This window comes from Oncorhynchus masou, chromosome 12 (genome assembly GCF_036934945.1).
Source record: "Oncorhynchus masou masou isolate Uvic2021 chromosome 12, UVic_Omas_1.1, whole genome shotgun sequence".
NCBI lineage: Eukaryota > Metazoa > Chordata > Actinopteri > Salmoniformes > Salmonidae > Oncorhynchus > Oncorhynchus masou.
This window is the reverse complement of record NC_088223.1, coordinates 6,939,150-6,952,787: the sequence shown is the minus strand read 5'-3', so window position 1 is coordinate 6,952,787 and position 13,638 is coordinate 6,939,150.

The following is a 13,638-nucleotide window of genomic DNA, read 5'->3' as shown; positions in this document are numbered from 1 at the left end:
AGAGATGAACAGGATCAGACCAGAGATGAACAGGATCAGATGAACAGGATCAGACCAGAGATGAACAGGATCAGACCAGAGATGAACAGGATCAGACCAGAGATGAACAGGATCAGATGAACAGGATCAGACCAGAGATGAACAGGATCAGGCCAGAGATGAACAGGATCAGTCCAGAAATGAACAGGATCAGGCCAGAGATGAACAGAATCAGACCAGAGATGAACAGGATCAGACCAGAGATGAACAGGATCAGGCCAGAGATGAACAGGATCAGACCAGAGATGAACAGGATCAGGCCAGAAATTAACAGGATCAGATGAACAGGATCAGACCAGAGATGAACAGGATCAGACCAGAGATGAACAGGATCAGGCCAGAGATGAACAGGATCAGACCAGAGATGAACAGGATCAGATGAACAGGATCAGACCAGAGATGAACAGGATCAGGCCAGAGATGAACAGGATCAGACCAGAGATGAACAGGATCAGACCAGAGATGAACAGGATCAGATGAACAGGATCAGACCAGAGATGAACAGGATCAGACCAGAGATGAACAGGATCAGACCAGAGATGAACAGGATCAGACCAGAGATGAACAGGATCAGATGAACGGGATCAGATGAACGGGATCAGATGGACGGGATCAGATGAACGGGATCAGATGAACGGGATCAGATGAACGGGATCAGATGAACGGGATCAGATGAACGGGATCAGATCAACGGGATCAGATCAACGGGATCAGATGAACGGGATCAGATGAACGGGATCAGATGAACGGGATCAGATCAACGGGATCAGATCAACGGGATCAGATCAACGGGATCAGATGAACGGGATCAGATGAACGGGCTCAGATGAACGGGATCAGATGAACGGGATCAGATGAACGGGATCAGATGAACAGGATCAGGCAGTGGAAGAGTTTTCCCATGTACAGCAAGCTGTGACCTTTTCCACTATTACTCTGGATTCAATCAATACTTAAAGTCCCAGTGCAGTTAAATAAATACTGTCAAAATGATAATGCCCTTTTAGTTTTAAGAGCTGTTTGAAAAGCCTTCCTGAAATTCCAGCCCGTTGTGGTGGTATGGCGTTTTGTCCTGCCCGGTGACATCACCAAGTGGTCAATTGGTTAATAGACCAATAACAAAGAGAGTTCCAAAGCTCTCTGCCAATAACAGCCACTTTTCAGTTGTCCCCTCCCCACCCAGACCGTCCTAGCAAACTTCTTGCTTGAGAAATAACTCTTTGCTAAGATGCTTTTTTTTTTTGACCATTTTAAATTGAAAACAATCACAATAAGATATATTTCATTGTTACCCACAAATTATTTGATATTGAGAGGTTTTAGGAATCAAAACAATATGAGATTAACATTAAGCAAGATAGTGGAACTAAACTCATGAGACATTTATAAAGTTATATTCTTCAAGAATCAAATGAACATTCATATCATTCATGTAAAGTACACAAATGTTTTTACTCGGGCTTGTATGAAGTCACAGTATTGTGCTGGATTGTTGTAGAACATGTGCAGTGGATCTGGCAGCAATTATCACACCCATTGGTCAATTACACTGAAGCTCTTACCACTGCCCTCCTGGTCACTACTGTGTGTTGACAATGGTATGGAACCACCAGTTCTGATATGATCATTTACGGAATCGGAATCACTAACACCCTTCTGTCACTGATTCCCTTACCTGTGAGTTGTATAACTCCATGCAGCTCAATAGATGCTATGGACGAGGGGTCTCCAACCCTGTTCCTGGAGAACTATCGATCTTATAGGTTTTCGCTCCAACGCCAGGGTTATTATATATATCTTTACAGTCAATATTATTATATATATCTTTATACAGTCAATATTATATATATATCTTTATACAGTCAATATTATTATATATATCTTTATACAGTCAATATTATATATATATCTTTATACAGTCAATATTATTATATATATCTTTACAGTCAATATTATTATATATATCTTTACAGTCAATATTATATATATATATATCTTTACAGTCAATATTATTATATATATCTTTACAGTCAATATTATATATATATATATCTTTATACAGTCAATATTATTATACATATCTTTACAGTCAATATTATATATATATCTTTACAGTCAATATTATTATATATATCTTTACAGTCAATATTATATATATATATATCTTTACAGTCAATATTATTATATATATCTTTACAGTCAATATTATATATATATATATCTTTATACAGTCAATATTATTATACATATCTTTACAGTCAATATTATTATATATATTTTTACAGTCAATATTATATATATATATCTTTACAGTCAATATTATTATACATATCTTTACAGTCAATATTATTATATATATCTTTACAGTCAATATTATATATATATATATCTTTACAGTCAATATTATTATATATATCTTTACAGTCAATATTATATATATATATATCTTTATACAGTCAATATTATTATACATATCTTTACAGTAAATATTATTATATATATTTTTACAGTCAATATTATATATATATATCTTTACAGTCAATATTATTATACATATCTTTACAGTCAAAATTATTATATATATCTTTACAGTCAATATTATTATATATATTTTTACAGTCAATATTATTATATATATCTTTACAGTCAATATTATTATACATATCTTTACAGTCAATATTATTATATATATCTTTATACAGTCAATATTATTATATATATCTTTACAGTCAATATTATTATATATATCTTTACAGTCAATATTCCTATTATTATGGTGTTTGTGTGTGTCCGTGTTTCCTTGAGACCGGTTGCATTTGTTTCCATAAGGCCAGTGTAAGGTAGAGTATAAGTCTGTCCAGGGCCTGTTGGTTTCTCCACAGTACGCCAAGGAGAGAGATCAAAACCACCACAGAGATTATGCTAGTTTCTCCACAGTACGCCAAGGAGAGAGATCAAAACCACCACAGAGATTATGCTAGTTTCTCCACAGTACGCCAGGAGAGAGATCAAAACCACCACAGAGATTATGCTAGTTTCTCCACAGTACGCCAAGGAGAGAGATCAAAACCACCACAGAGATTATGCTAGTTTCTCCACAGTACGCCAGGAGAGAGATCAAAACCACCACAGAGATTATGTTAGTTTCTCCACAGTACGCCAGGAGAGAGATCAAAACCACCACAGAGATTATGTTAGTTTCTCCACAGTACGCCAGGAGAGAGATCAAAACCACCACAGAGATTATGTTAGTTTCTCCACAGTACGCCAGGAGAGAGATCAAAACCACCACAGAGATTATGCTAGTTTCTCCACAGTACGCCAGGAGAGAGATCAAAACCACCACAGAGATTATGTTAGTTTCTCCACAGTACGCCAGGAGAGAGATCAAAACCACCACAGAGATTATGCTAGTTTCTCCACAGTACGCCAGGAGAGAGATCAAAACCACCACAGAGATTATGCTAGTTTCTCCACAGTACGCCAGGAGAGAGATCAAAACCACCACAGAGATTATGCTAGTTTCTCCACAGTACGCCAGGAGAGAGATCAAAACCACCACAGAGATTATGCTAGTTTCTCCACAGTACGCCAGGAGAGAGATCAAAACCACCACAGAGATTATGCTAGTTTCTCCACAGTACGCCAGGAGAGAGATCAAAACCACCACGGAGATTATGCTAGTTTCTCCACAGTACGCCAGGAGAGAGATCAAAACCACCACGGAGATTATGTTAGTTTCTCCACAGTACGCCAGGAGAGAGATCAAAACCACCACGGAGATTATGTTAGTTTCTCCACAGTACGCCAGGAGAGAGATCAAAACCACCACAGAGATTATGTTAGTTTCTCCACAGTACGCCAGGAGAGAGATCAAAACCACCACAGAGATTATGTTAGTTTCTCCACAGTACGCCAGGAGAGAGATCAAAACCACCACAGAGAGGCAGAGCAAAAGGAACCTCTGAGAAAGTTCTGTATTTAATGGGGTGAAGGTCAGCCATGCTTTTTGAAACCTGTGTGAAAGTATCAGCACTAACACAACTGATCCAAACCCCTACGTCCCAAATGACACTCTATTCCCTATATAGTACACTATTTTAGACCAGAGCCCTATTCCCTATATAGTACACTATTTTAGACCAGAACCCTATTCCCTATATAGTGCACTATTTTAGACCAGAGCCCTATTCCCTATATAGTACACTATTTTAGACCAGAGCCCTATTCCCTATATAGTACACTACTTTAGACCAGAGCCCTATTCCCTATATAGTGCACTATTTTAGACCAGAGCCCTATTCCCTATATAGTACACTACTTTAGACCAGAGCCCTATTCCCTATATAGTGCACTATTTTAGACCAGAGCCCTATTCCCTATATAGTACACTACTTTAGACCAGAGCCCTGTTCCCTATATAGTACATTACTTTAGACCAGAGCCCTATATAGTACATTACTTCTGACCAGAGCCCTTCTGACCATGGGGATAGGGTTCTATATAGAACATTCCTTTAGACCATGGGGATAGGGTTCTATATAGAACCTTCCTTTAGACCATGGGGATAGGGTTCTATATAGAACATTCCTTTAGACCATGGGGATAGGGTTCTATGTAGAACATTCCTTTAGACCATGGGGATAGGGTTCTATATAGAACATTCCTTTAGAACATGGGGATAGGGTTCTATATAGAACCTTCCTTTAGACCATGGGGATAGGGTTCTATATAGAACATTCCTTTAGACCATGGGGATAGGGTTCTATGTAGAACATTCCTTTAGACCATGGGGATAGGGTTCTATATAGAACATTCCTTTAGAACATGGGGATAGGGTTCAATGTAGAACATTCCTTTAGACCATGGGGATAGGGTTCTATATAGAACATTTCTTTAGACCATGGGGATAGGGTTCTATATAGAACATTCCTTTAGACCATGGGGATAGGGTTCTATATAGAACATTCCTTTAGACCATGGGGATAGGGTTCTATATAGAACATTCCTTTAGACCATGGGGATAGGGTTCTATATAGAACATTCCTTTAGACCATGGGGATAGGGTTCTATATAGAACATTCCTTTAGACCATGGGGATAGGGTTCTATGTAGCTACTGTGTTTGAAATAATCACAACGAATATGCAAATAAAAACATGATGCAATATAGAATAGAATTTAAAATATAACTTTATGATTCATTGTGATAGGTCGGGGAAACCTGTCTTCACATAGTCCGCCCCAGAACATATTCAGCCAATAGAAAGCAGTTATTTCTGGATCATGTGGGAATGTGTCAATTTTAGACTCATTTTTGAAAGGTGTCCGTTTTTTTTCACAGACAGATGTATATAGCCAATCAATCAATATTTAATCTGTAATTCAGCCAGTCTGTCCAGTGTGTCGAACCCTTGGTTTTTACTGGCGCAGCGAAAGGCAGGAGTTGCTCCCTGTCTACCACTTCTGGAGAGTTCTTTGTGGACACATTGTTACTGCCAAATAACTCCCCTAGAACTCAGTTAGAGGAGAGAACAGTCTGTGTTTGTGTGTCTGTGTGCCTAAATAAGTGTGTGTGTGTGTCTGCAAATGTGGCTGTGTGTGTGTGTGTGTGTTTGTGTGTTTATGTGTGTGCGTGTATATGTGTGCGTGTGGGTGTGTGTCTGTGTACCTGCATATGTGGCTGTGTGTGTGTGTGTGTGTGTGTGTGCACACACACACACACACACAGGCACACACACACACAGCCACATATGCAGGTACACAGACACACACACAGACACACACACAGACACACGCACACACACGTACACGCACACACACACACTGTAATGTCAGCCAGCTTCTTGGAGAGAGAAGTAAATCCATAAATGAACAGAAACTCATGCCAACAGGCAATACCATACACACTCTCTAAGTTAAGGCTCAGTTCAACTGTTGAGAGCAGGAGTCCCTACCTATCCTTACAATCTATTGGTCGGCAGCGTAGCCTACTGGTTAGAGGTAGGTAGCCTAGTGGTTAGAGGTAGGTAGCCTAGTGGTTTGAGGCAGGTAGCCTACTGGTTAGAGGTAGCGTAGCCTAGTGGTTAGAGGTAGGTAGCCTACTGGTTAGAGGTAGGTAGCCTAGTGGTTAGAGGTAGGTAGCCTAGTGGTTAGAGGTAGGTAGCCTAGTGGTTAGAGGCAGGTAGCCTACTGGTTAGAGGCAGGTAGCCTAGTGGTTAGAGGCAGGTAGCCTAGTGGTTAGAGGCAGGTAGCCTAGTGGTTAGAGGCAGGTAGCCTAGTGGTTAGAGGTAGGTAGCCTAGTGGTTAGAGGCAGGTAGCCTAGTGGTTAGAGGCAGGTAGCCTAGTGGTTAGAGGTAGCATAGCCTAGTGGTTAGAGGTAGCGTAGCCTAGTGGTTAGAGGTAGGTAGCCTACTGGTTAGAGGTAGGTAGCCTAGTGGTTAGAGGCAGGTAGCCTAGTGGTTAGTGGCAGGTAGCCTAGTGGTTAGAGGTAGGTAGCCTAGTGGTTAGAGGCAGGTAGCCTAGTGGTTAGAGGCAGGTAGTCTAGTGGTTAGAGGTAGCGTAGCCTAGCCTAGTGGTTTGAGGTAGCGTAGCCTAGTGGTTAGAGGTAGGTAGCCTAGTGGTTAGAGGCAGGTAGCCTAGTGGTTAGAGGTAGGTAGCCTAGTGGTTAGAGGCAGGTAGCCTAGTGGTTAGAGGTAGCGTAGCCTAGTGGTTAGAGGTAGGTAGCCTAGTGGTTAGAGGTAGGTAGCCTAGTGGTTAGAGGCAGGTAGCCTAGTGGTTAGAGGTAGCGTAGCCTAGTGGTTAGAGGCAGCGTAGCCTAGTGGTTTGAGGCAGGTAGCCTAGTGGTTTGAGGCAGGTAGCCTAGTGGTTAGAGGCAGCATAGCCTAGTGGTTAGAGGCAGCGTAGCCTAGTGGTTTGAGGCAGGTAGCCTAGTGGTTTGAGGCAGGTAGCCTAGTGGTTAGAGGCAGCGTAGCCTAGTGGTTTGAGGCAGATAGCCTAGTGGTTTGAGGTAGGTAGCCTAGTGGTTAGAGGTAGGTAGCCTAGTGGTTAGAGGTAGGTAGCCTAGTGGTTAGAGGCAGCGTAGCCTAGTGGTTAGAGGCAGCGTAGCCTAGTGGTTAGAGGTAGCGTAGCATACTGGTTAGAGGTAGCGTAGCCTACTGGTTAGAGGTAGCGTAGCCTAGTGGTTAGAGGTAGCGTAGCCTAGTGGTTAGAGGTAGCGTAGCCTAGTGGTTAGAGGTAGCGTAGCCTAGTGGTTAGAGGTAGCGTAGCCTAGTGGTTAGAGGTAGCGTAGCCTAGTGGTTAGAGGTAGCGTAGCCTACTGGTTAGAGGTAGCGTAGCCTAGTGGTTAGAGGTAGCGTAGCCTAGTGGTTAGAGGTAGGTAGCCTACTGGTTAGAGGTAGCGTAGCCTAGTGGTTAGAGGCAGGTAGCCTACTGGTTAGAGGTAGGTAGCCTAGTGGTTAGAGGCAGGTAGCCTACTGGTTTGAGGTAGGTAGCCTAGTGGTTAGAGGCAGGTAGCCTAGTGGCTAGAGGTAGCGTAGCCTAGTGGTTAGAGGTAGCGTAGCCTAGTGGTTAGAGGTAGCGTAGCCTACTGGTTAGAGGTAGCGTAGCCTAGTGGTTAGAGGTAGCGTAGCCTACTGGTTAGAGGTAGCGTAGCCTAGTGGTTAGAGGTAGCGTAGCCTACTGGTTAGAGGTAGCGTAGCCTAGTGGTTAGAGGCAGTTAGCCTACTGGTTAGAGGTAGGTAGCCTAGTGGTTAGAGGCAGGTAGCCTACTGGTTAGAGGTAGGTAGCCTAGTGGTTTGAGGCAGGTAGCCTAGTGGTTAGAGGCAGCGTAGCCTAGTGGTTAGAGGCAGCGTAGGCTAGTGGTTAGAGACAGGTAGCCTAGTGGTTAGAAGCAGGTAGCCTAGTGGTTAGAGGCAGGTAGCCTAGTGGTTAGAAGCAGGTAGCCTAGTGGTTAGAGGCAGTGTAGCCTAGTGGTTAGAGGCAGGTAGCCTAGTGGTTAGAGGGAGCGTAGCCTAGTGGTTAGAGGCAGGTAGTCTAGTGGTTAGAAGCAGGTAGCCTAGTGGTTAGAGGTAGGTAGCCTAGTGGTTAGAGGCAGGTAGCCTAGTGGTTAGAGGTAGCGTAGCCTAGTGGTTAGAGGCAGCGTAGCCTAGTGGTTTGAGGCAGGTAGCCTAGTGGTTAGAGGCAGGTAGCCTAGTGGTTAGAGGTAGCATAGCCTAGTGGTTAGAGGTAGCGTAGCCTAGTGGTTAGAGGTAGGTAGCCTACTGGTTAGAGGTAGGTAGCCTAGTGGTTAGAGGCAGGTAGCCTAGTGGTTAGAGGCAGGTAGCCTAGTGGTTAGAGGTAGGTAGCCTAGTGGTTAGAGGCAGGTAGCCTAGTGGTTAGAGGCAGGTAGTCTAGTGGTTAGAGGTAGCGTAGCCTAGTGGTTTGAGGTAGCGTAGCCTAGTGGTTAGAGGTAGGTAGCCTAGTGGTTAGAGGCAGGTAGCCTAGTGGTTAGAGGTAGGTAGCCTAGTGGTTAGAGGCAGGTAGCCTAGTGGTTAGAGGTAGCGTAGCCTAGTGGTTAGAGGTAGGTAGCCTAGTGGTTAGAGGTAGGTAGCCTAGTGGTTAGAGGCAGGTAGCCTAGTGGTTAGAGGTAGCGTAGCCTAGTGGTTAGAGGCAGCGTAGCCTAGTGGTTTGAGGCAGGTAGCCTAGTGGTTTGAGGCAGGTAGCCTAGTGGTTAGAGGCAGCATAGCCTAGTGGTTAGAGGCAGCGTAGCCTAGTGGTTTGAGGCAGGTAGCCTAGTGGTTTGAGGCAGGTAGCCTAGTGGTTAGAGGCAGCGTAGCCTAGTGGTTTGAGGCAGATAGCCTAGTGGTTTGAGGTAGGTAGCCTAGTGGTTAGAGGTAGGTAGCCTAGTGGTTAGAGGTAGGTAGCCTAGTGGTTAGAGGCAGCGTAGCCTAGTGGTTAGAGGCAGCGTAGCCTAGTGGTTAGAGGTAGCGTAGCCTACTGGTTAGAGGTAGCGTAGCCTACTGGTTAGAGGTAGCGTAGCCTAGTGGTTAGAGGTAGCGTAGCCTAGTGGTTAGAGGTAGCGTAGCCTAGTGGTTAGAGGTAGCGTAGCCTAGTGGTTAGAGGTAGCGTAGCCTAGTGGTTAGAGGTAGCGTAGCCTAGTGGTTAGAGGTAGCGTAGCCTACTGGTTAGAGGTAGCGTAGCCTAGTGGTTAGAGGTAGCGTAGCCTAGTGGTTAGAGGTAGGTAGCCTACTGGTTAGAGGTAGCGTAGCCTAGTGGTTAGAGGCAGGTAGCCTACTGGTTAGAGGTAGGTAGCCTAGTGGTTAGAGGCAGGTAGCCTACTGGTTTGAGGTAGGTAGCCTAGTGGTTAGAGGCAGGTAGCCTAGTGGCTAGAGGTAGCGTAGCCTAGTGGTTAGAGGTAGCGTAGCCTAGTGGTTAGAGGTAGCGTAGCCTACTGGTTAGAGGTAGCGTAGCCTAGTGGTTAGAGGTAGCGTAGCCTACTGGTTAGAGGTAGCGTAGCCTAGTGGTTAGAGGCAGTTAGCCTACTGGTTAGAGGTAGGTAGCCTAGTGGTTAGAGGCAGGTAGCCTACTGGTTAGAGGTAGGTAGCCTAGTGGTTTGAGGCAGGTAGCCTAGTGGTTAGAGGCAGCGTAGCCTAGTGGTTAGAGGCAGCGTAGGCTAGTGGTTAGAGACAGGTAGCCTAGTGGTTAGAAGCAGGTAGCCTAGTGGTTAGAGGCAGGTAGCCTAGTGGTTAGAAGCAGGTAGCCTAGTGGTTAGAGGCAGTGTAGCCTAGTGGTTAGAGGCAGGTAGCCTAGTGGTTAGAGGGAGCGTAGCCTAGTGGTTAGAGGCAGGTAGTCTAGTGGTTAGAAGCAGGTAGCCTAGTGGTTAGAGGCAGGTAGCCTAGTGGTTAGAAGCAGGTAGCCTAGTGGTTAGAAGCAGGTAGCCTAGTGGTTAGAGGCAGTGTAGCCTAGTGGTTAGAGGCAGGTAGCCTAGTGGTTAGAGGGAGCGTAGCCTAGTGGTTAGAGGCAGGTAGTCTGAATCTGGGACTATTTGGTCCAGTCTGACTCTGGGACTATTTGGTCCAGTCTGACTCTGGGACTATATGGTCCAGTCTGACTCTGGGACTATATGGTCCAGTCTGACTCTGGGACTATTTGGTCCAGTCTGACTCTGGGACTATTTGGTCCAGTCTGACTCTGGGACTATTTGGTCCAGTCTGACTCTGGGACTATATGGTCCAGTCTGACTCTGGGACTATATGGTCCAGTCTGACTCTGGGACTATATGGTCCAGACTGACTCTGGGACTATTTGGTCCAGTCTGACTCTGGGACTATATGGTCCAGTCTGAATCTGGGACTATTTGGTCCAGTCTGACTCTGGGACTATATGGTCCAGTCTGAATCTGGGACTATATGGTCCAGTCTGAATCTGGGACTATTTGGTCCAGTCTGACTCTGGGACTATATGGTCCAGTCTGAATCTGGGACTATATGGTCCAGTCTGAATCTGGGACTATTTGGTCCAGTCTGACTCTGGGACTATATGGTCCAGTCTGAATCTGGGACTATATGGTCCAGTCTGAATCTGGGACTATTTGGTCCAGTCTGACTCTGGGACTATATGGTCCAGTCTGACTCTGGGACTATATGGTCCAGTCTGACTCTGGGACTATTTGGTCCAGTCTGACTCTGGGACTATTTGGTCCAGTCTGACTCTGGGACTATATGGTCCAGTCTGAATCTGGGACTATTTGGTCCAGTCTGACTCTGGGACTATATGGTCCAGTCTGACTCTGGGACTATATGGTCCAGTCTGACTCTGGGACTATATGGTCCAGTCTGACTCTGGGACTATTTGGTCCAGTCTGACTCTGGGACTATATGGTCCAGTCTGACTCTGGGACTATATGGTCCAGTCAGACTCTGGGACTATATGGTCCAGTCTGACTCTGGGACGATATGGTCCAGTCTGACTCTGGGACTATATGGTCCAGTCTGACTCTGGGACTATATGGTCCAGTCTGACTCTGGGACTATATGGTCCAGTCTGACTCTGGGACTATATGGTCCAGTCTGACTCTGGGACTATATGGTCCAGTCTGACTCTGGGACGATATGGTCCAGTCTGACTCTGGGACTATATGGCCCAGTCTGACTCTGGGACTATATGGTCCAGTCTGACTCAGGGACAATATGGCCCAGTCTGACTCTGGGACTATTTGGTCCAGTCTGACTCTTGGACTATATGGTTTTCAACTGGGTTCAAGCAAATTTGAAATCATTTAAAATACTTGATCTGTGCTTGATTGAGCTTGCCTGGCTTAATGGACCAATTGAATATCCCCAAAAGACTGTCAACCTCCTGTACTCGATGCAGGCCAGAGCCAATGCTAAAAGACTACAAATAGTACTTGAACCCATGGTCTGATATGGTCTGATTCTGCCTGAACTTGAGTGTAGAGTTGGCGTTACAGAGGTCAGTGAAAAGTTGTTCAATAGGGCAAAGGAATTTCTGTTCATTTATGGATTTACTTCTCTCTCCAAGAAGCTGGCTGACATTACAGTATGTGTGTGTGTGTGTGTGAATATCAAATTAAATCAAAATATGTGTGTGTGTGTGTGTGTGTGTAGGCACACTGTATGAGTTTGTGTGTGTGTATGTGCGTGTGTGTGAATATCAAATTACATTAAAATATGTGTGTGTGCGTGTTGGCATAATGTGTGTGTGTGTGTGTGTGCGTGTTGGCATAATATGTGTGTGTGTGTGTGCTCGTGTGTGTGTGTGAATACATTACTCTCCACGTGGCCCTCCGTGATCCTTAGTAACACACAGTCCAATGTTCAAAGTCACAGTGTTTGAGTCACAGGAGGCCGCAGAGAGGAGGACGGCTATGGCTGGAATGGAGCGTTGTGAACGTCATCAGACACAATGAAACCATGTGTGTGATGTGTTGGATACGATTCCATTTATTCCATTCCAGCCAATATGAGCCTGTCCTCCTCACTTAAGGTGTCACCAGCCGCCTGTGGTGTGTGTCATTTTTTAAATAGATTTTTTTTTTAACCTTCATTTAACTAGGCAAGTCAGTTAAGAACAAATTCTTATTCTACAATGACGGCCTGCCCCGGGCCAAACCCCTCTCCTAAGTGCACCGCCCTATAGGACTCCTGATTACGGCCGGGTGTGATGAAGCCCCGGGAATCGAACCAAATTAAATCAGTTAAAATGCATTTGTCACCTGCGCCGAATACAACTGCTGTAGGTAGACTTTACAGTGAAATGCTGAATACAACAGGTGTAGGTAGACTTTACAGTGAAATGCTGAATACAACAGGTGTAGGTAGACTTTACAGTGAAATGCTGAATACAACTGGTGTAGTAGATCTTACAGTGAAATGCTGAATACAACAGGTGTAGTAGTCCTCACAGTGAAATGCTGAATACAACAGGTGTACGTAGACCTTACAGTGAAATGCTGAATACAACAGGTGTAGGTAGACCTTACAGTGAAATGCTGAATACAACAGGTGTAGTAGATCTTACAGTGAAATGCTGAATACAACAGGTGTAGGTAGACCTTACAGTGAAATGCTGAATACAACAGGTGTAGGTAGACCTTACAGTGAAATGCTGAATACAACAGGTGTAGGTAGACCTTACAGTGAAATGCTGAATACAACAGGTGTAGGTAGACCTTACAGTGAAATGCTGAATACAACAGGTGTAGGTAGACCTTACAGTGAAATGCTGAATACAACAGGTGTAGTAGACCTTACAGTGAAATGCTGAATACAACAGGTGTAGGTAGACCTTACAGTGAAATGCTTACTTACAAACCCTTAACCAACAATGCAGTTTTAAGAAAAAATACCTACCGAAATATAACCAGTGTCTGTAGTGATGCCTCTATCACTGACATTCAGTGCCTTAGACCACAAGCACCAGTCGGGAGCCTTACTAGTGTATCATAACCAGCTGCCACTGACCATTAACAAATATAACGTTTACCTGCATACATAATCACAAGGCTGTATACAACTCACCATCTACTTGCTCTACTGCAGATGTGGAATGTCCAGGAAAACATCAACAGTGCTGTATAGCTTACCGTTTGTATTAGGCCAGACCAGGGTGCGTGGTATCTCTGGTTCATAGTGCGTAGTTGTATGTAGTGATCTTTTGAGATGACCTGTTTGCTATATCTTAAAACACATGTACATGTTTTACATTACCAGGATAAATGTGAAAAACGGACAAACATTTCAGTCCTTGTCCATTGGAAACCATGTGTTTGATGTATTTGATACCATTTCACCAATTTTTGGGGCGGCAGGTAGCGTAGTGGTTAGAGTGTTGGACTGGTAACACAAGGTTGCTGAATCGAATCCCTGAGCTGAGAAGATACATTTTTATTTATTTTGTTCTGCCCCTGAAAAAGGCAATTGACCCACTGCTAGGCTGTCATTGTAAATAAGAATTTGTTCTTAACTGACATGCCTCGTTAAATAAAGGTTATATTTAATAAACAATTCTGCTCCAGTCATTAGTACGAGCCTGTCCTCCCCATTTAAGGTGCCACCAACCTCCTGTGTTACACAATCTATAAACAGTATGATATTTCCTT